The sequence below is a fragment of the Ctenocephalides felis genome, unplaced genomic scaffold (assembly GCF_003426905.1).
Source record: "Ctenocephalides felis isolate EL2017-DRISC unplaced genomic scaffold, ASM342690v1 CF-g0.4_SCAFFOLD_00845, whole genome shotgun sequence".
Lineage (NCBI taxonomy): Eukaryota > Metazoa > Arthropoda > Insecta > Siphonaptera > Pulicidae > Ctenocephalides > Ctenocephalides felis.
The window spans coordinates 85992126-86019001 of NW_020536999.1; the positions used below are offsets into that span (position 1 = coordinate 85992126).

The 26876-nt window shown below is 28.7% G+C and overlaps 1 protein-coding gene across 1 annotated transcript in view; it reads left to right on the forward strand.

Moving 5' to 3' along the window:
- Positions 1-1574: 1574 nt before the first annotated feature.
- LOC113364096 overlaps positions 1575-26876 on the forward strand; it is a 78987-nt gene continuing 53685 nt past the window's right edge. Inside the window, exon 1 of the mRNA XM_026606564.1 lies at positions 1575-1761. The gene's annotated coding sequence lies outside the window, so the exon portion shown is untranslated. The remainder of the gene's footprint in view (positions 1762-26876) is intronic.

A 26876-nucleotide genomic window follows, 5' to 3' on the forward strand; every position in this document is an offset into this window, starting at 1 on the left:
CATTAAGTGAAATAAATACGTCATATAACAATTTTAAATCATGTTTATTGGTAATTTGGTAACACTAGATGCACACATTTTTTAATGTCAACCATTATACATATTTATGTAATAAAAATGATAAAAATAAATATTTATAATAGTATTAAAAATATAGATAATGTTTGAAAATAGTAATGTAATTAAAGTCACATTTCAGACATGATCGGTTTGTCATTGTAATTAGCATTTAGGACTTGAACCTTAGAGAAATGAAGTACTTGCCGATAAATAAATTCTATAATATTCGTTCACACAGTGAACTTATAACAATCTTGAATAATTTCATTAACATCATCAATAAATAAACTGCATAGATGTCCGTTATGAAGTATATCTGTACATAAATGATACACAACTACAGAAACTATTGTTGTGCTTGATCTCTTGTTTAGAGTAATAAATCTGAATGACAATTTATTCTTTATTGTTAAAAATATGCAACTGTGTAATACTTAATAGCCATCATGATCGAAAAACATGTAGACTTCCTCTAAACTACTAAAAGTGTCTGAGATATAATTGTGAGATCTTCGGCATGATAGAATAAACCTGTACTGCTTTAATATCTATAAAAATGCAGAAAATTATTATGTTAAACAACGCCTAAATAAATATTATTTTCACAATTTCACTCGTCATGTAATTGTGTTTGAAGAGATTCATGTAATTAAAATTAACATACATTCATTGACTGCTTGTGTTTTTTACTATTTCGCTGGCGATACAGTCTCATTCTTGAAACAGCTGTAGCATCTGTCCCGCCTGTAAAAATAATTTTCATTTTAATAACCTCAAAAATATATAGTAACTACTAATAATACAAATTACTTCAATAAACTTACACGTTTTACTTCAAAACTAGTTAACTTTAAACTAGTTTTACTTCAAAAATAGTTTTCGGTACGGGAAGTTTCAGCAATTTGCCTTAAGGCACGATGCCATACACCACTAATTGAACTTGTTTGAAGAATTCTACATTAAAATTGGCTGTCTACACAAACGACCAATAACCCATCTAGTTCGTCAACCTCACCACAGATGTCAGCACCGCGCTTCGTCACCGTCGTGTCGGTACGGGAAGTTCCAGCAATTTGCTTTAAGGCACGATGCCATAAACCACTAGTTGTATTTATTGCTTGTGGAGTTCTACATTAAAATTGGCTATCTACACAAACGACCAATAAACTATAATATCGTCGACCATCAACCTATCTAGTTCGTCAACCTCACCACAGATGTCAGCACCGCGTTTCGTCGCAGTCGTGTTGGTACGGGAAGTTCCTGCAATTTGCTTTAAGGCACGATGCCATACACCACTACTTCTATTTATTGCTTGTGGAATTCTACATTAAAATTGGCTATCGTATCTACACAAACGACAAATAAACTATAATATCGTCGACCATCAACCTGTCTAGTTCGTCAACCTCACCACAGATGTCAGCACCGCGCTTCGTCGCCGTCGTGTCGTTGCCACCGCCACCACTCCCATTTGATCAGTTGACGTCGAACACTCGACGCGTAAACACGTATAGATAGTTCATTTGCGCCGGCGTGTTTTATTTTATTTTTAAAAAAGTTGGTGGTTAATTTTTGCAGAGACTTTTTTTCTCGAGTGTTGGCAGTGTTGTTGTTGTTATGGAGATAGTGTTCTTTTTTAATTAAAGTGTTGGTAGCAGGTTTTTAAGGATGTCAAGTGAAGTGTGGTTAAGATGAAGTGTACGTAAAGAATGTCCTTATGTTTGATTAGTGATAAGGCTTTGTGTCAATATTGATACTGTTACCGGGTGGTAATAATATACATGGATATATTTAAATATATGCATATATATATATATATATATATATATATATACTAGATGACCCGACAGACGTTGTCCTGTACCCAATTCTGCATTTTTTCAATATCCTGTACTAATATTTACCGTTCAGTTAAAATTAATAATTATTGTTTTTCGAATTACTATTTACATCAATAAATGAGTGACTGTAGAGCTGCTTAAAATAAAATGATGATTCTCAATTCCTACAGTTAACACTTTAATTATCCCTTTAACAAATATTGAAATATGTTCAATAAAATTATATAATAAAAATTAAACACTGCAATTTAAACCACAAATTTATTTCCAATAGCTCAATTTATTTTAATGTCAAGGGTTATACAATTTTTTAGTCATACTTGTAGGTGTGGATGTAAAAATGAATGATTTTTTGCTTATTCACGACTAAAAATTGACTTTCCAAATGTATCACACAAAAAATCATCGCCTGCCTTTGTGATTTATAGCATAATTTACACGTGTTGAAAATTGAAGTCTTTTAAAGGGTATAACAAATCCAGAAAGAATTAATAAATAGCATTCCCGGTAAAGGACAATATCACATTGGTTTTTTCTACCCAAAATAATGGCTTCAATAATGTTGCCTATAATTTTTATATATTTGTACCATATTTCAACTGGCTTTTAGTAATTTTTATATCTAAATTACATTTTTCTCACTAATAAATTTATATACATTATTACTTAAGTTTATATTTGAAGTGAATTAATTTGTCAAATCCTGTTCACATGTGCTCTATTCAATCTACGATCAACAAAATTGCAGTAAATGGAGAGGAAAAAACCGTATGTCGGAAATAGGCTAATCTTAATCTTAAGTTCAGAAGTAAAAACAATTTGCACTCCGTCACCACCCATCGGATTAATTGAATTATAACTCTTTTAATTCGGATTTTATCAATACTTGCAATACACTACTTTAAAGGTAATTAAATGAGCTACAACTTTCTCTATCATAAATTTTACCGTAACTTCTCTTATTTTAAAATGGCAAAGGATTGAAGTACTCGAAAGACACTCTGGTTGTACACTATCAATATTTGTCAGTAAATTAAGTATCAATTAATTGGTCAGTAAAAGACCTTAAATTTTCATTTATATACCTTTATACGTATCTTTTATTTTTTTAAATAGATTTTTTTTCATGAAATCATGAGCTTTTTGGAAATCCTTTGCACTGGTATTTTCTAGAACCCGTCAAAATCTATTAAACCAAGTTGATTCCAGAGGGAATACGATTATTTTTAATTTTGGTGGAAATGGCACTCAAAAACTATTTGCTTTAAACGAAAAAAATATTGTATGCGTCTTTTATCTGCATGATAGCTCACTCATCTTACACGCAGAAGTACTAATTTTAAAATTTATTTTGAGTACTATAAAACCCCATTTTCATATCTAGCCTAATATTGTTCCTAGAACAATTTATAGAACACCGATTTATTAGGATTTTGATTGAAATAATTTTGTTCATTACATGATTTTCGTTTAAATGTATATTTTTAGAAATAATTGCAAAAAACGATGAAAAACGCAAAAAACTACAAATTTTCAGTAGCCAGTAACTTGAAAAGTAATTTCTTTTTTGAAAAACATTATTAAACATTTTTCTATTCTAATTAGTTCTTTTATCGATATCCGACGTTAGTTTGAAAGAGATACAATTGAACCACTGAAAAGAGATGTCATCCCCCGGGAAGTGGCAAATGATTCTAAATTATTTTTATTTTTAAACTTGAGAGTAAGATGAACCTAATTCCAAAATTTCTTGCAAATTGAAGCACATTAAAAATATTCAGACCCAAAATGCTCCATTGTCTTGAGTAAGTATTTCGTATCCAATGCCAAACATATGAATTTTAGACACAATGAAACTTCTAAATAATTGTTTGAATAAATAAATTATTTTTGTATCTTGATTTAGTAAAGTAAGGCAAAACACGACTGCATTTAAAAGTTAAAAAATAATAATCAGTCAAAGTGAATTGTAGGCTAAGTTTTATGCGCGAGACGCATGCGCAGACTGCATCATCTGTCAGATGTTGACTGTATCTTATACTAAATCTTATATTATTTTAATTTTCATCACATCTCAGCTTCTTTTTGGCAATAATAAGGTAGACATTACATTTTCTTTATTTTTAATCATGAATTTATTATATTTTAATATTGCCTTAGCCTATAAGTGAATAGAAATGTTTGGCAAATGACAGTTGTCATTTGTTTTTAATGTCAAACCATGCCTTAAATATTTTAAAGGTCAAACAATGATAAGCGGTTTTTTGTAATTTTTTCCATTCATTTCTACAATCTAAATATATTTCTATGAATCAAAACATTTTAGAAAATTTCCCGAACAAACTTCAGGAAGATTCATGAAATTCCGAATTATAGTTTAGGAGGATTAATGAAACTTACATTGTTACAGAAGAATTTTATATATAAGATATATATTTGTAAATTTTTTAGCAGCCCAACAGTCGAATTAAAAAAGATTAAATAACAAAATTATTTATTCCATTATACGTTTCGACACTTGATGTGTTCATCATTCATTTTCATCATATATATATATATATATAATATATATATATATATATATATATATATATATAGCGACAAATTTTGAATAAAACTCATTCATTTGTTCGCTAAATTATATCTAAAAACATTATTAAAATTTTTTAAAAAAAATTTATGCTATTTTCATACAAAACTTTGATTGAATTGCGCACTATCTAAAAAACAATATTAAGAGATAAAACTTTGAACGAATTGTTTTTTATCAATTTGGAACCATTTTAGCCTTTGGGAACAAGGAAATTCGAAAATGACCATATTAAGGACCATCCTAATATATATACTAGATGACCCGACAGACGTTGTCCTGTACCCATGTCTACAACTTTTTAATATCTTATACTAATATTTACCGTTTACCTAAAAATAATTATTGTTTGTTAAATTATTCCTAAACACATTTCATTTTTTTTTATTCATAATCATGAATTTATTATATTTTAATATTGTCTCTAGACTCATAAGTGAATTGAAATTTCTGGCAGATGACAGTTTTCATTTGTCAAAATATTTTAAATGTCAAACAATGACATGCCGTTTTTTACAATTTTTGTCATTTTTTCTACAATATTACTATATTTTTATAATCGCATAAATCCTAAAAAAATTCCTTAACAAACTTCAGAAAGATTTATCAAAATCGGAACAATCGTTTAGGTTTATACATCATTACAGAATTATATATATATATATATATATATATATATATATATACTGAATGACCCGACAGATGTTGTCCTGTACCCACGTCATTTTTTCAATAATCTATACTAATATTTATCGTTTACATTCATTCACACATTTCATTTTCCTTATTCATAATTATGAATTTATTTATTCTAATATTGTCATTTTTTCAATAATCTATACTAATATTTATCGTTTACATTCATTCACACATTTCATTTTCCTTATTCAAAATTATGAATTTATTTATTCTAATATTGTCTAGGCTCGTAAATGAATTGAAATTTCTGAATTGAATTTATTATATTCTAATATTGTCTAGGTTCATAAGTGAATTGAAATCTCTGGCAGATGACAGCTATCATTTGTCAAAATATTTTCAATGTCAAACAATGACATGTCGTTTTTTACAATTTTTGTCATTTTTTCTACAATATTACTATATTTTTATAATCACATACATCATAAAAAATTTCCTTAACAAACTTTAGAAAGATTTATCACAATCCGAATGTGAGTGCAGCTACTTATAAAATTACTATCCTTTTAATATTAACTATGAATAAGCTTGACAAGAGCCTGAAATAATATCTATTATTATTGATTACGGCTTGCTTATGAATAAATAAATAAATAAATAAATAAATAATCGTTTAGAAGCAGTATATGTATTATATATATATATATATATATATATATATATATATATATATATATATATATATATATATATATATATATAATATAAATATTTAATTTTTTCCCCATTGTGGTTTTATGAGTCATTCTTTCTGCCGAACGATATTACATAAATTTTTATTTCTCCATGAATTCATTTTTATGCAAATTTTTATTTCTGTTGCAACAAGGTTTATTCTTAGTTTATTAAAAGTTATATCTTTTTTCTTAGAATTATAGTTTGCATGAATTTTTAGTAATTTGTAAAAAAAAGCACAAATCGAAGTGATTTATATATAAAATTTTGTTTATTTTATAATTTACATTTTACATTGATCTTACATTTTTGTTTTTTATATTTATACATTTTATTTTTAATTTATTTTTAATTAATTTTAATATATGTTTTCTAATATTTATTTTAATACATATATTTTTTAATTTATTTTTACATTTAACATTGATCTTACAATTAAACATTTTTTCTGTTGCAATGAAAATTGCAACTGACATTGCAAAATTTGCAATTCTTAAATTACATTTACGATTTGCGATTGGTTTTGTTCATTTTAATTTATAGATTCGAAGAGAAATATTTTAATTTTTTTTATATTCTTGTTAATTGCTTCTGACGTTTTGAATGACCATTTTATCATCTTTATAAGTAAAGTTAAATAAATGTGTAAAATATATAAAGTAAAAAATGTAAAAAATGCTTTCGGTCATCATTCGATCAAATTTTCTATATACGTATATAAAAAATATATAAAAAAACTTAATTATAATTTTGCTATCCGCCGTTTCGAAAGAGCATTTGGTCATCATCATAAAAAGTTTGCCATTTAATTTCAAATTAAATATATTTGATAATATATATATATATATATATATATATATATATATATTCCTTCAACTATAAAAACGGATAAAATGTTCAACTGTCATCTCGAACATAAATTTTAGCTTTCACTAAAATAATTTTCACTAATCAATACAATTTCCAATTGATGTCTTTCAAACATACCTATTATGTCTGTTATTATATAAATTAAATTAATGTAACATATATCATTTTATCTATTTTATGTCCCAAAAATTAATTTTATAAGTGTGCACGTCAACTGTAATCAGTAGCTGCACACGAAAAACAGAGTGCACATTATGCTCTGCATAGATTTTGATTATTATCGCTTATGCGCGCGTCGAAATTCCAAACTTTGATTAAATTTTATAATTCAACCGCTTATCGTAGGCCTATAATATTTTAGGATGTTATTTCAGGCTACAAAGTCTTTTCATTAAATTCGTTAAAAAAAATTTTGAACAAATAATTACAAAGAAACGGCCCGGCAAATCTTTACTAAAATCTTTCGAAGAGTCAGAGTCTGAATATTTTGAATATAATAATGATAATCAAATTATAATTATGATAAATGATTTTATTAAATTTAATCATTATTTTAAAAAAAAAACAAAAATTAATATATATCTCCAATTTAATTAATTTTGTAAGGGGTAAAAAATAAATAGTTTAATATACGTTTAAGACTTTTTGAATATATATGTTTTCCAGATTAGTTTGCATTTAATTAATCGAATATAAATTTGAAACTTGTGGTGTATGGCATTGTGCCTTAAGACAAATTGCTGGAACTTCCCGTACCAAAAATTAAATTTTTAAAAAAAGATTCAATTTTTTCTCGAACAATTATTTTCGATTTTGTTGCGATAACTATAACTTACGAGTTAAAAAATCAACATTATTTATATATTCTATTCGATATAATTTAATTGATATAATTATTTATTTTAATTGTCTCTATTTATAAATATATTATCTAAAATATTTTGCGTTTGCATTTGATCGATTTGTCGCCTATTGTTTATAAAATAATCAATATTAAATAATTCATAACATTTATTTGTTTAATAAACAAACTTAACGAATAATACTATCTGTATAAATGATATCGTTTTTTTTATTCCGGACTTATCAAGTGATGATATTTGATATTGACAAATATGTAATATGAAAAAAGATACATGATTCCTTTATGTTTTTTTTTAATATTCTTATCGATCAATATTGTCTCGATCTATTTTTTTTCGGTTTCGGTCATGGCGTAACGGTCAAGCGCACTGCCTTGTTTGGACAGGATCTTGATTTCAAACCTCTGCTTTGGATCATGCAGTAGTGATATCTATTTCTACTTGAAGAATATATTCCTAATTGAAAATAGACTATTTCGGGCACTGTGACGTAAAACGGCAATGCGAATTTTATCATAATATTTTAAGCAAAATGTATTTACTGCCAATTCATATGAAGATTGAACCATAACATAGTATTGCCATAGTTGTTTGTTCTTCCTGATAGATGACAATGTGTTCAAAAATATCGATGGAAACTAATATATGTAAGCATAACTTTTGTAAATATTTATACTGCAACAATTTATACAATTTTGTGAAATATTGAAATTGACAAGTGAAATTTTTGTGCTAGGTTCTAATTTTTATTGTGCTAGGTTTTGCACAGGAAAGTTTTCACTCAAGTTATTTATAATTATTATTTATTATTCATTATTGCTTTCATTATTATTATTATTTTGATAATTATTTACTCATTTAATTCTATTTCTTTTCTTCAATTTCTTTTACCCGCTCTTTTTTTTCTTGATTTTGATTTTCAATACCCTCACTTTTAACTTAATGATTATATTGTAATCTGATTGTTAAAACTAGCAATAAAAATAAAAAAGAGTGCCTGTAGGGGTCACACGCGATTTTGATAAATTATAAATTACATATTTATAATAGCATTAAAAATATTTATAATATTTAAAAGCAAAAATGTAATTAAAGTCATACTTCAAATATGACATGATCGGTTTGTCATTGTAATTAGCATTTAGAAATGAACCTTCATTAGAGAAATGAAGTCATTGCTGATTAATAAATTATATAATATTTGTTCACACGGTGGATTATGTTAAACAACACCTAAACAATTATTGTTTTCGCAACTTCACTCATCATGTAATTGTGTTTGAAGAACTTCATGTAGTTAAAATTAACATACATTCATTGATTGCTTGTATTTTTTTTTACCTTTTCGCTGACGATATAATCTCATTCCTTGAACAGCTGTAATATCCTTCTCGCTTAAAAAATATTTTCCATTTTAATAACTTAAAAGATTTATAGAAACTACGAATAATATAGAAATAATTTCTGATCGATAAACTTACGTTTAGTACACGGCACGAATGTTTAATTTGTTTTATTATTTTTAAGGAACAGGGTAAAATATTCTTCTGATTCAGGCATTTAAATCAATTTTTGTACTACGATGTAACTTTAAAATGTTTATTTATCTATGCCGATTTCCTTGCTGATATCGGTACGCATACAATGTTGATGCCAGTACGCATACAACGACAGATCTCTATTCATATACACGACGACTAATCACAATCGACCAGTATAGAATTGATTATATCGAAGACGAATGACGTACAGTTTGGGCGTAACGCTATTTCCGTTGCATTTGTACGGATTTACACGCGAGTCGCGCCTAAAGAAGTTTACTTAAAAAAAAGGTTTTAAAGGTCATTACAATCTTCACCTTCACCTATGGTTATATTTGTAACAGCGCCATCTTTCTGCACTTGTCTCCAACTAATTTCTTAAATATCGATACCTGTCAACGGTTTGATATATCTTGTAATTACAATCGATGATAAATCATTATAATCGATATTCATGTTTTTATACTTATGATTAGTTAAGTTTTTTAGCCAATATAATTATAGTTTCAACAAATCGATCAATCATCACTCGGTGACTAATTATCGATATCTGCTCATAGAATATTATTATTATTAATTTGTCTATTATTTGTTCTATGAATTGTTGCAAATGTGAGGTTATGTGTTAATTATCCGTTATGATGAATTACAAGTTGATGCGGTTTTGAGGTTAAAAATAGATCTTGGCGTTGAGTGAAATATAACACATGTGTGCTCTGTTTGCACTCGTCTTTATGGAGATACAAAGTGTTTTTTTGCTCAAGGTTGTAGAGGAAATATGATGTTATTCCATAAGCGCGAAGAAGTTATTTGAATTTGGATTGCTTAAAAAATTCCAACTTTGATTTGATAGAAGTTTAAAAGAATGAATGTAGATAGATTATTAACCCTTTCCACTCGGATGCCGCCGAAAATATGTATTAATTCTGCAGTTAGCGAGTGGAAAGGGTTAAGTTTCAAACCATTATTTGCTTAATATGAGAGAGAGAGGGAGGGATAGAGAGAATAGAGAGAACTAGAGTGAGAGAAATAGAGAGAGAAAAAGATAGGGAAAGCAAAACAAGAAATAGACAGAGAGAGATAGAGCGATAGGAAGGAAGGATAAGGATATATTCTGATGATGAGACAAAACTAGTCGACTTTATAGAGAAACAAAAGTGTTTTTTTTGTCAAGGTTCGAGAAATAATATAATGTTATTCCATAAGCGTGAAGAAGTTATTTGAATTTGGATTGCTTAAAAAAATCCAACTTTGATTTGATAGAAGTTTAAAAAATGAATGGGAATAGTTTGTTTTAAACCTTTTTTCGGTTAATATGAGAAAGAAGCAGAGAGAATAGACAGAAAAGAGAGAGAAAGCGAAAGAGATAGATAGAGAAAATATATATAGAGAGAAAGATAGGAGGAAGAAAAAGAAAGAAATAGACAGAGAGAAATAGAGCGAGAGAGCTCTATTTGAAAAGTCCCGAAAGGAAGGAAGTAAGGATAAAGATATATTCTGATGATGAGACAAAACTATTTGACTTTATGGACATACAAAGTGTTTTTTTTGGTTAAGATTGGAATAATGATATAATGTTATTCCATACGCGTAAAGAAGTTATTTGAATTTGGATTGTTTGAAAATTCCTTTTAAAAAACTTTGATTTGATATAAATTTGAAAAGATAAATGTAGATAGATTAAGTTTCTAACCTTTCTTGTCTTAATATGAGAAAGCGAGAAAGATAGAGAGAATGAGATAACGAAGGTGATAGAGAGAGAAAGATTGAAAGATGAAGAAAAAGAAAATAATTAATTTAATTTGAAGAATGATTGTTTTGAATGAGAAAGAGAAAGATTGAGAGAGAGTGAGTGAGAGAGAGAGAAAGGTAGAGAGAGGAATAAAAAGAACGAAATTATTTGAATTTGAATTGCTTTAATATTTCCAACTTTGATTTGATAGAAGTTTAAAAGAATGAATGTAGATTGATTATTACGTTTTTTCAAACCTTTCTTCGATTTATATGAGAGAAGAAAAGAGATAGAGAGAGAAAGAAACAGACAGAGATAGATAAGATCGAGAAAGAGCTTTCCTTTGTCTGTTTTTCGTGATAAATTTTGTGATAGATTAAAGTTCCACATCTTTTTTCGCTTAATGAGAGAGAGAAAGAGATAGATAGAGAGAGAGAAAGCGATGGAGAGGAAGAAAAATAAATTATTTGAATTTGAATTGCTTGAATAATTCCAACTTCAATTTTATAGAAGTTTAATAGAATGAATGTCGATAGATTAAGTTTCAAACTTTTCTTGGCTTAATATGAGAGAGGAAAGAGAGAGAGAGAGAAAGAGATCGAGAGGAAGAAAAAGAAATTATTTGAATTTGGATTGCTTGAATAATTTCAACTTTGATTTTATAGAAGTTTAAAAGAATGAATGTAGATTGATTACTCAAACCTTTCTTTGTTTAAATGAGAGAGAGAAAGAGATAGATGAAGAGAGAGAGAGAAAAATAGAGTGAGAGAGTCAGAAAGATAGGGAGAGGAATCAAAATATGAGAGAGAGAGAAAGAGATAGAGAAAGATAAAAAGGGAGAGAGACAGCGATTGAGAAAGATAGAAAGGGAGAGAGACAGAGATAGATATAGCAAAAAAGAGCTTCCCTTTGTTTCATTTAAGGATAAGGATATATTATACTAATGAAGAAACAAACGTAGTCTCGAAACGTTTGTCACATAATCTTATTTAACTAGTAGAGTATGGTATCATGCCTTAAGGCAAATTGCTGGAACTTTCCGTACCGTAATTTAAAAATTTTAAAAGCTCAGAAAAGAAAAATTAGATTTTTTTGAAAATTTTGCATTTTTTCTTGGACATTTTTGGAAATCTTGAGAACATTTGAAAAATTGAATAATAAAAAATACCTTTTTTGGAAAATACTGATATTTTTTGAAACCTTAGAATTGTTTTAAAACAAATAATTTTTTTTATTAATTTTTAGATTTTTTGAAAGTTTTTGACTGTCACGGTTCATTCAAATTACAAAGTATCGACCGCCAAATGGCATTTTTTTTTAACTTTTTTTCTGAATTTCTGAAACCGCTGGACCTGCCTTTGCAAAAACTTAATCAATTCTTCATAACGTCAATACAAGTGCACACACACAAACTAATCAGCACATCTCCCTATCAACTGGAATCGAATGTTATTTGAACCATTCAAATCGGTTGATCCGTGCGCCCGAAAACGCGAACGAATTATTGTATCCATACAAATATACACATCCATATTTTCTAAGGTATGTCAAAATGTTCAGAAATTTCTGGAACGTGAAGATGAAGCGATTTACAAAGATTAGGGCTCGGATATTGCTAAACTTATTTATATATAGGTTGTTACATTACATGCTCTCAACTAGGTTGGCAACACTGTAAATATAGTTTTTCACAGAAAGAATTCAAACTTTTATATTCTCTCTATTTTTTCAGATCATTTTAAGTTGCATTTAGCTCTGGTTCTTCTTTGGAAATATGCTTTTACGTATACTAGGATTTAATGTTTGTCCTTTAATATCTACTGAAATTTTCACTTTTCTCTCGGCTCTTTGTATTGTGTAGTGTGTGTGCATATGTCGATATCGACCAATAACCTTGTTTTGGAATTTCTACTAAAGTACTACCACACCAATTCACTATTCCTTTCGTCGTCCATAAATCTCCGACGTAGACGGACGAACAGGCGAATTCCGAATCCGAATTGCCATTCGTTACACACGACGGATTCCGATAATTGAACGAATTAAATAATTACTTAATTTGTATTCGAATTTATTAATATTCATTTTCATTATTTATGAAACACGTTCGGTCTGGTCGAAATGCAAAATTTTACACGCCCACAAAAAGTGTACACACATACACAGGGGCCGTTCAAGTTTTACGTAAGCACTATTGAGGGGCGGAGGGTTGTTGATTTGCTTATTTGGGGGGCAGGGGAGTCTGGATGATGATTACGCCATAGGTAGTATTTTTATTTTTTTACATTAATTGCAAAATGTTTACGTAAGCATGGGGGTAGGGGGTAAGAGCTTTGCTTACTTTTGCTGACAAGGACAAGGATGGGGGAGGGATTGTAATAAATCTGCTTGTGTAATACTTGAACGATCCCACACTACAGGAAAGACATAAATATATTACATAAATCCACACAAAAATACCACACGCACGTGCATATACATACTAAACACATACATGCATATCAGGGTGGTCCTTAATATGGACATTTTCGAATTTTCTTTCTCCCAAGTGCTCAAATGCTTCCAGATTGATAAAAAACAATTTCCTGAAAGTTTTAGCTTTTAATATTAACTTTTAGATAGTGCGCAATTCAATCAAAATTCGTATAGAAATAGCGTGAAAAAAATTTTGAAAATTAAAAAAAAAATTATGTATATCTTACCGGCAAATGAATTAAAAGTGAAAATGCGTGTCATTTTTTATTGAAAATTCGACGCTCTGCAAAATTTTTGAAATTTTTTTCATGCTATTTTCATACAAAACTTCGATTGAATTGCGCTCTATCTAAAAGACAATATTAAGAACTAAAACTTTCAGAGAATTGTTTTTTATCAATTTGGAACCATTTGAGCCCTTGGGAGCAAGGAAATTCGAAAATGTCGATATATATATATATATATATATATATATATACATATACAAATAGAACATCACGTTTTAGTGTGAAGAGAGATGGCGCTGCTACGACTTTCTACCTTTTTTATATATTTGAGAATATTTATTATTTGATTTTTTTCTGATGTATATAGTTTTTAACTTTCCGTATCGTAAGTTATAGTAATCGCTAAAAATTTGAAACGCAAATTTTTTCATATCTCTACGTTTCATAAGTTTCCGAACATTGTGGCATAACTTATTGAAAAAATGCATGTTTTGAGGGTGTGTGTATATATGTGTGAAATCAATTTTTTGTTCACGTTTTTAGGGGCACGGATTAACCGATTTGAATGGTTCAAAAAACATTCGATTCCTATTGATGGGGAGACGTGGTAATTAGTTCAGCCGTTTCGAAAATACGGAGCAAAGGGTGCCAAAAATTCAGTTTTTGTGAAAATGGAGCGTCCGATTTGAATGATTCAAAAAAACATTTTATTTCTATTGACAGAATGAAGAACTGGTAAAATTTTGGGAAGGCACGTCTAGCGGTTTCGGAGATCGAGTGGAAAAAGTAAAACAAAATGCCATTTGGCTGTCAAAAATGATCATTAGACATATGTACATCAAATTATCAAATATTTTATAGCGATTTTAATAATAAGTACGAATTTTTGTTTACATTTCTGCACCAATGTTTATGCATTAGACTGCGACACGGCGCTTACACGCTTCGATATGTCATCTCTAAAATAGATCAAAATTTAAAAAAAAATCAAAATATATAAAATCCAGTCAAAAAGAAAATCGGATTTTTCTTAAATTTCAAGATTCTCCAAAAAACTTTGCCAAAGTTTACGGAAAATCTAAAGCTTTGTTAAAAAGTTTATTTCTTGGTACGGAAAGTTCCAACAATTTTCCTTAAGGCACAATGCCATGCACCACTTTTAATTTATAAAAGAAAGGAGTGCGCGTAAGGTTCAGACGGGATTGAAGTAAAACTTATTTGCTACTGTACAAGATGGTAATATGGTAACACTCGTGATGCACACATTTATTAGTGCCAACCATTATACACATTTATATAATGATAAATTATAACTTATATATTTATAATAACATTAAAAATATGTATAATATTTAAAAACAATAATGTAATTAAATTTATACTTCAAATATAACATGATCGGTTTGTCATTGTAATTAGCATTTGGAAATGAACCTTCATTAGAGAAATGAAGTAATCGCTGAATAATAAATTTTATAATATTCGTTCACACAGTGGATTGTGTTAATCAACGCCTAAACAATTATTGTTTTTGCAAATTTACTCATCATGTAAATGTGTTCGAAGAACTTAATGTAATTAAAATTAACATACATTAATTGACTGCTTGTATTTTTTTACTTTTCCGCTGGCGATATAATCTCATTCTTTGAACAACTGTAATATCTGTCTTGCCTAAAAAATATTTTTTATTTTAATAAATTCAAAGATTTATAGAAACTACGAATAATATAAAAGTAATTTCTAATCAATAGTCTTACATATAGTACACGGCACAAATGCTCAATTTGTTTTATTATTTTCAAGGAACAGGTTAAAATATTTTTCTGATTCTGGCATTTTTCATAGAATCAAGATTTGTACTAGGATGTAACTTTAAAATGTTTATTTATCCATGCCGATTTCTTTGTTGATAGCGGTACGCATACAACGACAGATCTCTATTCAAATACACGACGACTAAACACAATCGACCCGTATAGAAATGATCTCATCGAGAACGAATGACAAACAGTTCAGGCGTAACGGACTTCCGTTGCATTTGTACGGATTTACACCCTAGTCGCGCTTAAAGAAGTTTTACTTCAATAACGTTTTTGTTTAGTACGCCTAGTTTATTTAGGTGGTGAGTATTGACACCTATGGGCCAATTCTACTGTGAAATAGATCAATGTTATGGCAACGCTATGGTTCGCAGTTTTTTTTCACGTAAAATGGTGCTGATGCGTTTTAGATATAAAAACCTAAACTTGAAAAGACGCAAACGTCAAAAGAGAATGTTGTCTTTACTGAATCTTTCTGGAGTGTCATAATAACACATGCAAGTAGTTAGATTTTATATGAAACAGAAGCAGCTTAACACAATGTTGGTTGTTTTGGTTCTATTTTACGGCAGTATTGGCCCTTTAGTATGTACCTGTTATACTAAAAGTCGATTTACAAATAATTTGAATATTAATACAGGTTCTGATATAATTTACTAATTACTAAATTTACTCAACAAAGTTAGTTATACTGTGAATACAGTTTTTTAGAAAAATAATTCTATCATTTATATTCTCTCCATTTTTTCTGATCATAATTTTCAGTTGAATTTAGGGTTGGTTCTTCTTTGGTGTTGCAACTTTTTTCTGTAGACTTGTAGTGATACCAATTTACCATCGACGACAGACTGAGGGCGCAGGTCACATGTTAATAAACACTGATTCAGACATTGTACTCAAAATAAAATTCGTACAAATTCCTGGAACTGAATATTGAAATTAGTCTTGCAAATTGGCCTTGGAATAAATATAACATTTTCTTAATCATTCTATTGAGTTCAGTAGGATACCATTTTATAAACAATGTTTATTTATTAATTTTGTAATTGTTTATTTATGCAAAAAAATTTTGACACCATGACCTTTTTTGGCAGTATTTTTCATGTATGAAATCAGGTATGCGGAACTAGTTTTTGTTTCTCGCTAAATGCATTATTTTGAAGCAAATATTGGACACTAATCGGAAAAATATAATCAGTTTTTATCTAATAATATCTGCGGCTACTAATTATTTATCAGATTTGATTCTTATTTTTTTTATATAATTGCAAAGGTGTGTGATGGTTCAAACTGAATCATCTAGAGCGGATGGCGAGGACGTCTTAAATCAACACAAACAGTGAACGGTAACCAGTAGGGAAGTTGATTTTATTAGAATGCTTTGTTGTGCATGGAAATACTTTATACAAACTTCTTTATATAAACTTGTATTGGTATTTTTTCTTAATCAATAGCTTTGTGACTTCTTTATATAGTTGTGGCGATCGAAGTCTTGAACATTTGAGCAATGTCAAAATTTGCAACTGTTGGTCTTTCTTTGGCCTCAAAAAAATCAGTCTTTTTCAGACCTCATACGAGGAAAATGTTGACTATTGTCTGTTATCTTTATTTATTTAAGATGAATTAAACGTAGAAGCAATTCTTTCAAATTACTCAACTAGTGTCCTGGTTCTACATCTCTGGATGAGTAGGCAGTTAAACAAATGTTGTCTGGCCAGTACATATAAATACAATAAAGGCATCAAAAGCATCAGTGCTCTAGTATCCTCCGACCATGAAACTGTTAATTTCATTTTTGCTTTGGTTGAATTTTAACGCTTCATTATCGCAACATTTTGTGGCGCCATCTTCCAGCGTCATTTCTGAAATCTTGGACGCCGGTTTTAGTCAGCAGGATGCTCTGGCCATCCTGCAAGGAGATTTGGAGAATGTCAAACAAAAATTGGACGATTTGCAGAAACACGATTCACAAAAGTATAATAAGTTGCTGATGTTGATCAACAGCAATAAAAATCAATTAGCGTTGCTGAATAGATATACGTTGGCTATCAATTGCGGAGATGCCATCAGTAAAGGTGATTTTGAACAGGCCAAAAATTTATTGAAATTTGTTTTCGCCTCCAATTACGACGAGGTTATTTATAGGAGTTATAAAAATAGCTCTGAAAGTTTTGGTAATGTTTTGAAGTTTGCTAATTTTGTTTATTATCCAAAGCACAACAATACGTTGCTTTTGTATCAGGAGTTGTTCAAACAATCAAAGCCTGCTGCAACTGTAGATGATTTTATCAACATGGCGACGTTTATTAAGGAGCTTTACAATAATTCGGATTGGACAGATCTCAAGAAGCAAGTTCTTAATGTTGTTGTACGTAAAGCAAGTGTTGAAATTAGAAGTTATTTCAAATCTGGCAATAAGATTTTTCCCAAAATGTCGTCCTATAGAATTGTAAACAATATTTACAATTGCGATCACAGTGCAGGCTTGGATCTTGTCATGGACATTGTTGAAAAAATGGATGAAGACGTAAATGTTTGTGAGATTTTAGTATTTGTTTCCAACATGAGCAATGAGTATTTGCAGATGCAAGGGTATCTTGCTTTTAAACAATATAGGCAGTTTGGCAATTGCATCATCCAATTGTTAGTAGCTATTCGTAAAACTTTACAGTTACATCGTTTAGAAGCAGATGTGAAAAAAAGATTGACTTCTTTGGTGGAAAGTCTACCTGAGCAGATCAGAGTTGCTGCATATTCTAACAAATTTTGCATCCGGAATGTGATGTCAGGACATTACTTAAAGGCAACCAACATCTCAGGAAATGGACGTTGGCAAATAGTTGTCTCACCAGGAGAGCAAGTTTATGAACGAACCAAATGGATAATGGTACCATCTTCTAATCATACCCGTTTTTTGTTAAAAAATTCTTTTACGAATTATATTTATGCAAAAGATAAAACACATATTGATTTTGATGTTGAACTATGGGATGATGGATTTTATATCAAGTTTTTTGATGCTTTCAATGAAGAATATTTTTTCATAGATTTAGAAGGATTTTCACATTTTCGCAGTGCTTTACTTTCTCGCAGTAATTTTTCCAAATGGACATTTGAAGCGTGTTAAATCCAATGGGTATGGTAAAATCATATATACTTTCATAACTGGTATGATTGGTTGAAGTCATAGAACAATGTGCGATATGTGAATTATTGTTCGGTAAATTTTTGTATTCTGAGGTTTTTAAGGAGTTTTTTGTCAATGGTTTTTTATGTTTAAAATAAAATGACAACTTTAGAGGTTATGTAAGCTTTTTTTTTTTTGCAACTTCTTATCTCCATCTGCAGGATGAGAAGTGGACTGAACAGGTTTATATGGAAGACGACTCTCAAACATTTATATATATATATATATATATATATATATATATATATTCGTGCATCCGTTCCAATAGCATCCGTTTGTAATCCATCATTATGAAAGATGATACGTTAATTTTTTTCATTACATTTAAATGTTTTGTTCAAAAAAAAAGCAGTTGAATCAAGTTCTATCTGACCGATAATTGTTTTTATAAAGATGCGTATAATTCTAACTAAATCATTTATGGCGGGTGACGAGGAAGTATGTATAATATAAATATAAATAATCAGACTTGCATGAAATAAAAATTACATATGTGGTTTAATAGATGAAACTTGTTAATTTTAGTATTGGTAAAAAAAGAAGTAACTAGTGGTGCATTGTATCCTCGAGGCAAATTGCTGGTACTGCTTGTCTTAAAAATTAGAATTCTATTTTTTTTAAACTTTGAAAGATTTAAATTTTTGAAAGTATTTGACTAGTTTTGAAAAAATATGATTTTTTTATATCTTGCAATATTTTGGAAATCCTAAACTTTTTTCAAAGTAATGGCCCTGCGTTAGCTGCATAGAGACGAAATATCAAAGCGCGTAAGCGCCGCGGCGCTGTCTAACGGATAAGCATTGGTACGGAACCCATAGGAATGTAAACAAAATTTATACTTTTTGTTAAAATCTCTATAAATATCTGATAATTTGATGTGCATATGTCTAATGATCATTTTTGACCGCCAGATGGCATTTTTTTTACTTTCTTTACTAGATCTCCGAAACCGCTAGACCTGCCTTCATGAAAATTTGATCAGTTTTTCATCTTGTTAATACAAGTAAAATGTTTTTTCTAATTATTCAAATCGGACGCCCCGTTCTCTTAAAAACTGAGTTACCGTTTTTGGCACTTTTTGCCCCATATTTCCGAAACAGCTCGACTTGCCTTCGCCAAAAACTAATCAGCACGTCTCCTTAACAATACGAATCAAATGTTTTTTTAATTATTCAAAGCGGTTGATCCGTGTTCCCGAAATCGTCGACGAAAGTTTGTATCCGCATATACACTCATACACATACATACATACATACATATATACATACATACATACACACATACATCCATTTTTTCTAAGGTATGCCAAAATGTTCAGTTCTCATTCTTGATTTTTTGCGGTTACTATAACTTACCCTACGGGAAGTTAAAAACGTAAGAATCACTTTTTGTAGATTCTTTGTGCTGAATTTAAAATAAAACGAGTTTAATTATTTATTACTAGTACTCCTTCGAGATTACTTGTCTTCTTTCGTTTTTTTTTCTTTCGTTCTTGCCTTCTCTTTCACATTTCTGCAATAACCTTATCTCTTTCTCTTTCCATTTTATTTCTCTCTTTACTTATATTATGCATATGTGCATATTAAGCCCGAAGGCAGGTCTATTGCTATTTCAATTTTTGTTTTTGTTCACTGACGAACCTGTGTTTCTTCTGTCAATTCTTTGTGTACTCTGTCTCTTTCTTTTTATCTTTTATCTCTCTTGTTTATTTTCTTTTATTTTCTTTGTTCTCATTTTAACAACATACTCCCATCTCTGTCTTTCTTTTATCAATCTTTTTCTCTTTTTTGCAACATTTTAAGTAAACTTCATGCTATTATTAAATTTTAGTCAAAACAACATAGTGCCAACATGTACAAACTAAACAGAATAAATTTTGGAAATATCACTCCAAAAATAAATTATTATAATGTTATTATTAAATTGTAGTAAAAAAACAACATAGTACCATTAATTAAAAACTAGAAAATAAATTTTCCTACATGGATAACATAATAAAATTATAAGTAGCTTGAGAAAAATTGTATCCATACAAAGCACACATAAAGACAGACACGCACACACATAATTTTTTTCTAAAGTATGCCAATATGTTCAGAAACCTCCGAAACGTAATGATATGGAAAAAATGTTATTTTCGTAGTTAATAATAACACAGTGCCAACATATAACTACTAAAAAAATAATTTTTCAAATCTGTTGACTGATAAGAGTAAAATAACTATCGCAGTTTATTGTTGGTAATAACTTTAGAGAAAAAGATTTTGTATCAATTCCTAAACAAATATTAGAGCAAAAATTAATTAATTATAAAGTATCAAACGGTGTGACTGCGCCCTTATGATATGAAAATGTAATATGAAGGTGAAATTTTTAATCGATATTATATGTCGCGTAATGGAACGATAATTTGCTGAAAGTTCGAGGTTAACCAGGGACACAACAATATATATATATATATATATATATATATATATATATATATACTAGATGACCCGACAGATGTTGTCCTGCATCCACGTCTACAATTCAAATGCTCCAAATTTTTCAATAAACTATCCTACACTTTTTAATATCCTTTTTGATGTCCTGTCTTTGTAATTCATTTATGGTCTTAGTTTAAGCAGTATAAGAAATTCAGAAAAAATATAGCATCTGCGATAAACAAACATTATCACACTTGATTTTACCACACAACATAATTGCTTCAATAATTTAGTCTAAAATTTTCATAATCTCCTACGATATATTAATTGCATTTTGTCAATTATAATTTCTAAAGAACATTTTTCTTACTAATAATTTAATAAACTTTATTGTTTATGTTCAAATCTTAAGCGTATTAATTTGTAAAATCTAGTTCATATGTGCACTATTCAATCTAAGATCAACTAAATATTCTATATCCAATGCCAAACAAATGAATTTTTGATACTTAAAACAAAATTCTAAATCATTTTTTATAAGTAGAAATATTATTTTGTGTTGTTAAATAATTTAGTAAAGTAAACCAAAACGCGGCATGCATAAGTTTAAAAAGATAATGTATATGCAATTTTGGAATAACTGCGTTATTTATTAAACTGAATTAAATAATTTCATCTGCCAACATATACTGTTGACTGTATCTTATATTATTTTAATTTTTGGCACATCTCAGCTGCTTTTCGGCAATAATAATGTAGACATTACATTTTTCTTGTATATTAGATTCTAATATTATCTAGGCTCATAATTTCAGCTAAAATTCAAATTTCAAGTGAATTGACATTTCTAGCAGAAGACAGTTCAAATGTTTTCAATGTCAAACAATGATAAGTGGTTTTTTGTAATTTTTTCCATTTATTTCTACAATCTAACTATATTTCTATAATTCAAAAAAGCCTAAAAAATTCCTTTAACAATCTTCAGAAAGATTTATCAAAATCCGCAAAATCGTTTAGGAGGATTATTCTTTCATACACCATTACAGAAGAATTATATATATATATATATAAGATATATATATATATATATATATATATATATATATATATATATATATATGGTGTGTATGTATGTATGTATATACTTGCCTCCTATATTTCTTGATAATTTTTCTCTAATTACATTTATTACCTACGAATTCTGCAAAACAAGATCATTATCTCAAAATTATTTTCAACAATGATTGCTAATTGCTTCCATTTTGTTTCTGACTAATATTTCAACAATCGACTCATGTCGAATTCAAATTACTTAAACAAATATTATTTGCTTCATTAAGATTAAGAGTAATGACGAACCATGCTTGTTTTTCCTAATTTAATTATTATTCATCAAGACGGCTGTACGAGGATTGCGAATTAAGAAATAATTTGAGTTGAGTGCAAAAAATGACATTGGAGAAAAAAATAAAGATTTATACAAATGTATTTGACTTCGACAAGTTGCGATATTCACTCGTATGATGGCGCAGCTATCGCCTTAGCAAGGATTTGAACCAGGATCGACACGATGTCGATAGTAAATAAATCTTTTGCTGGCCCGTCGTATTGTAATTCTTGCGTCCTGAAAGCTTATTATTTTATTCACATAATAAGAGCTTAAATTCGTGTTGCCAACCTAAAAGAAAAAAATACACTAACAGGTTGCATCAAAAGTCTCATGTTGTGATATTCATTCGTAGGAAGGCGCAGCTATCGCCTTAGCAAGGATTTGAACCAGGATCGGCACGATGTCGATAGTCATCGTAAAGTGTCGGTTTCCTCGATTTTTTTTGTTATTAAAATGAAATGTATGCTTACGCGATAATATTTCTCACTTTTATTCTTTTTAAAGGTAAAAGTTTGTTATAAAATGATTTCTTGCCTAATGAGATAACCACAAGAGAATAATTAGAAACATCTTTCTAACCTCAATTATCCATTCTGTAATTTTCTCACCATTTTGTTTCAGTTCTTTATGTAACGTTTTTAATTATGTGGTTCTTTATGTAAAATATGCTAATTATAACATAATTATCATAATATATATCTTATATGTAAAAGTCTTCTGTACGGGTGTATGATTTGATACTTCTCCTAAACGGTTATTCGGATTTTGATAAGTCTTTTTAGAGTTTGCCGAAGGAAATTTTTAAGATTTATTAAACGATAAGACTATAGTAATATTGAAGAAATAAATGGCAAAAATTACACAAAACCACTTATCATTGTTTGACATTGAAAATATTTGATCTGTCATCTGCTAGAAATGTCAATTCACTTGAAATTTGAATTTAGCTGATATTATGAGCCTAGATAATATTAGAATGTAATATACAAGAAAAATGTAATGTCTACATTATTATTGCTGAGAAGCAGCTGAGATGTGCCAAAAATTAAAATAATATAAGTACAGTCAACAGTATATGTTTGGCAGATGAAATTATATAATTCAGTTTAATAAATAACGCAACAAGTCCAAAATTGCATATACATTACTTTTTTAAACTTATGCATGTCACATTTTAGTTTACTTTACTAAATTAGTTAACAATACAAAAAAATATTTCTACTGATGATTTAGAATTTTGTTTCATGTGTCAAAAAATCATTTGTTAAACATAATCTGTTAAAACCATTTGACATTTGACGTATGAGTTGCCCTCCGTAGTTTCTTCTTAAATTACGCTTCTATAAAAAATTTTAATTAAAAATGTAAAGTTTTCATGCGGTTTTGAAATAATTTCTCACCTTTTACACAATTTCTGGATAAGCACAAATATTTCAAGAGTAAAGGTGGCCAAATCGGTTCAGCAGTTTCAAAGTTTTAGCGAACCTAGCATAATACCGAGCTCAATTTTTATATTTAAGAAGATATTTATGCGTCACATTTGCTGCCTTTTTGCCACACCATTTTCGCAATACGAGTGCACCTCAGTTTCCTACATCCAATAGAAATCCTTTCTAGTGTGCCCAGTCATTATATCTCGTAAATTTTGCTCGTTTGCCTCAGAGTCCGTGCCTCCGTTCCTTCCGGAGCCGTGCTTTTCATAATCAAAGTTAAAATTTTTTTATATTTTTTTCTTAAAGACTAATTATTACCTCGACTTCCTCCATACGTGACTTGCTTCGAGATTTGTTTCATCGGTTGTAATAATGTTTCTCCAATAACGGATTTTTTTTATATTTCTTAATGATAATATAAAAACAATAAAGAACGATAATTAAATAACTGCACAAACAATTGGCGTCGACTATAAATAATATAACAAACGTAGTGAAACTAACCTTAAATGAAATTTCATTATCGTTTGTAGGTTAAGATTCATGGATTAAGGTCTAATATCTATTTAAGTTCTAGATTTTTTCTATAAGATTTTTTAAGCTTTTAATCTGCAATGTAATAATCATTGATTTGCACATACAACACCGTATGCGCATAAAGTTTGAGAATTTGTGAAAAATTTTAGGACCTGTTTCTACTCTTCATTTATTTACTGCTATTTGAATTTAGTTTATTTTTTTCTCATTTTTACTTGTTTCTGCATTTTTTCTCCTTTCTTTCTTTTCCATATTATCTTCTTTATCCTTTTCTCTTTCTACAATTTTCACTTTATTCTTCATTTGTCTTCTATTCTATTTATATTTTTCATATTACTGTCTTTATCTACATTTTTCCCTTTTTTTATCTTTCTACTTCCTGTTTCCTTCATTTTTATCTTCATTTTTGTCTTTTTCTTTCTTTCTACTTCCTGTTTCCTTCATTTTTATCTTCATTTTTGTCTTTTTCTTTCTTTCTACTTCCTGTTTCCTTCATATTTTTATATCACTGAATTTATCTTCTTCTTTTTATTTACCCTATTTATTTTTTGTTTTTTCTTTCTTTTTCCTTCTTTTATCTTCTTATTATACTTATTGCCGTCTTTTCCTGTTTTCTATATTTTTGCTCTTTCTGCTCTCTCTTATATATATACATACTCGTATATATAACTTCTCTTTTTTTTCTAAAAAAATTAAGTTTTAGAACCTGTTTCTACTCTACATTCATTATCTACTATTTGAACTTCGATTTTTTACTCAATTATTTTTTTCTCATTTTACTTTTTCTTTTTCTGCATTTTTCCCTTTCTTTCTTTCTTTCTTTCTATATTTTTCACTCTATTATTCCATTGTCTTATATTCTCCTCAGGTTTTTCATATTTTTACCATACAGTTTTTATCTTCATTTTTCTGTTTTGCTTTCTTTCTACTTCCTGTTTCCTTCATTTTTATCTTCATTTCTTCGTTTTTATCTTCATTTTTGACATTTTCTTTCTTTCTACTTCCTGTTTTCTTCATATTTTTATATCACTAATTTTTTCTTCTATTTTTCATTTATTCTATTTATTTTTCGCTTTTTTCTTCTTTTTTCTTCTTTTCTCTTCATATTATACTTATTGCCGTCTTTATCTTTTTCTTTTTTCTATATTTTTTTCTTACTTTTTCTGCTTCTTATAGATATACATACTCGTATATATAACTTCTATTTTCTTTCTAAATAAAAATTAAGTTTTAGAACCTTAGAACCAAATTTCTTCTTCGATTATTTTTATCTCTATTTATTCTCATTCTGCATTTCCCCTTACTTTTTCATATCACTTCTTTTTTATCTTTTTCTCTTTCTATATTTTACTTTTTTCTTTTTTCTTCTTCTATTCTCTTTATATTTTTATTTATATCGCGGTCTTCATCTTCATGTTTCTCTTCCTCTCTCTTTCTTTTCTTCCTGTTTCTCTTCCTCTCTCTTTCTTTTCTTGCTGTTTCTTTTCTGTTTTTCATATCACTGGCTTTTTCTTTTCCTTTCACACTATTTTTTTCTTTCTCTTGCTTTTTTCTCTTCATATTTTTCTTATCGCTGTCTTTATCTTTTCCTTTCCTATATTTTCCTTTTCTATATTTTTTCTTGCTTTCTCTGCTCTTTCTTATAGATATACATGCTCGTATATATAACTTTTCTTTCTACTTTTTTCTTCTTTTCATTCATCTTATATATATAAAATATCCGTGTTACAAAGTTTGTTTCCGTACTCCTCCGAAACGGCTTTACCGATTTTTACCAAATTTTATACGCGTATTCATTAGGTCTGAGAATCGGTAACTATCTACTTTTCATACCCCTAAGTGATAAGGATTGTTCACCCTTAATTTTTATTAATTATCGGATAAAATTCTTTGCTTTATTTTTATTATAATGTTGCATTGAAAAATACATAACTCTAAATTTTTACTTTTTTATCACCAACCTCTATTTCAATTCAATCATTTTTTATCATTGATATAATTTTAGGTCAGATTATTGAGCTTGAAGAAAAAGCTTATATCTTACTTTGAAATACAATTTATTTATATCAGAGATATTAATTCTCTAAAATTCGAAATTGAAAAATACATAGAACTCTTTTTACCTCGAAAAACTGTTCATTATTATCAAGGGTTGTCCATCCCTATTTTTTACGGAAAAACTATGTTTACGGGGTCGGCTAGTATATGTATATATTACTGAAGACAGGTTCATGATTTATTCATAGCCAAGTATTTAAACTTTGTTCTTCATTACTTTCAATTTATCATCTCATTTTTTCATCTTTTATTTTATATCTTTTTTTATTTCTTGTCTCTCCTTCTCCATTTTTACAAACTTTTCATCATCTTCTCTCTTTTATTATCTGTCCTTCTCCATCTTCTATCTTCCCATCTATCTCTCTCTTTGTCTATATCCTTGTCCTTTTCTATCATTTCCACGCCATTTTAATTTATTCTATTTGTTTTTCTCGTGTAATAAACAA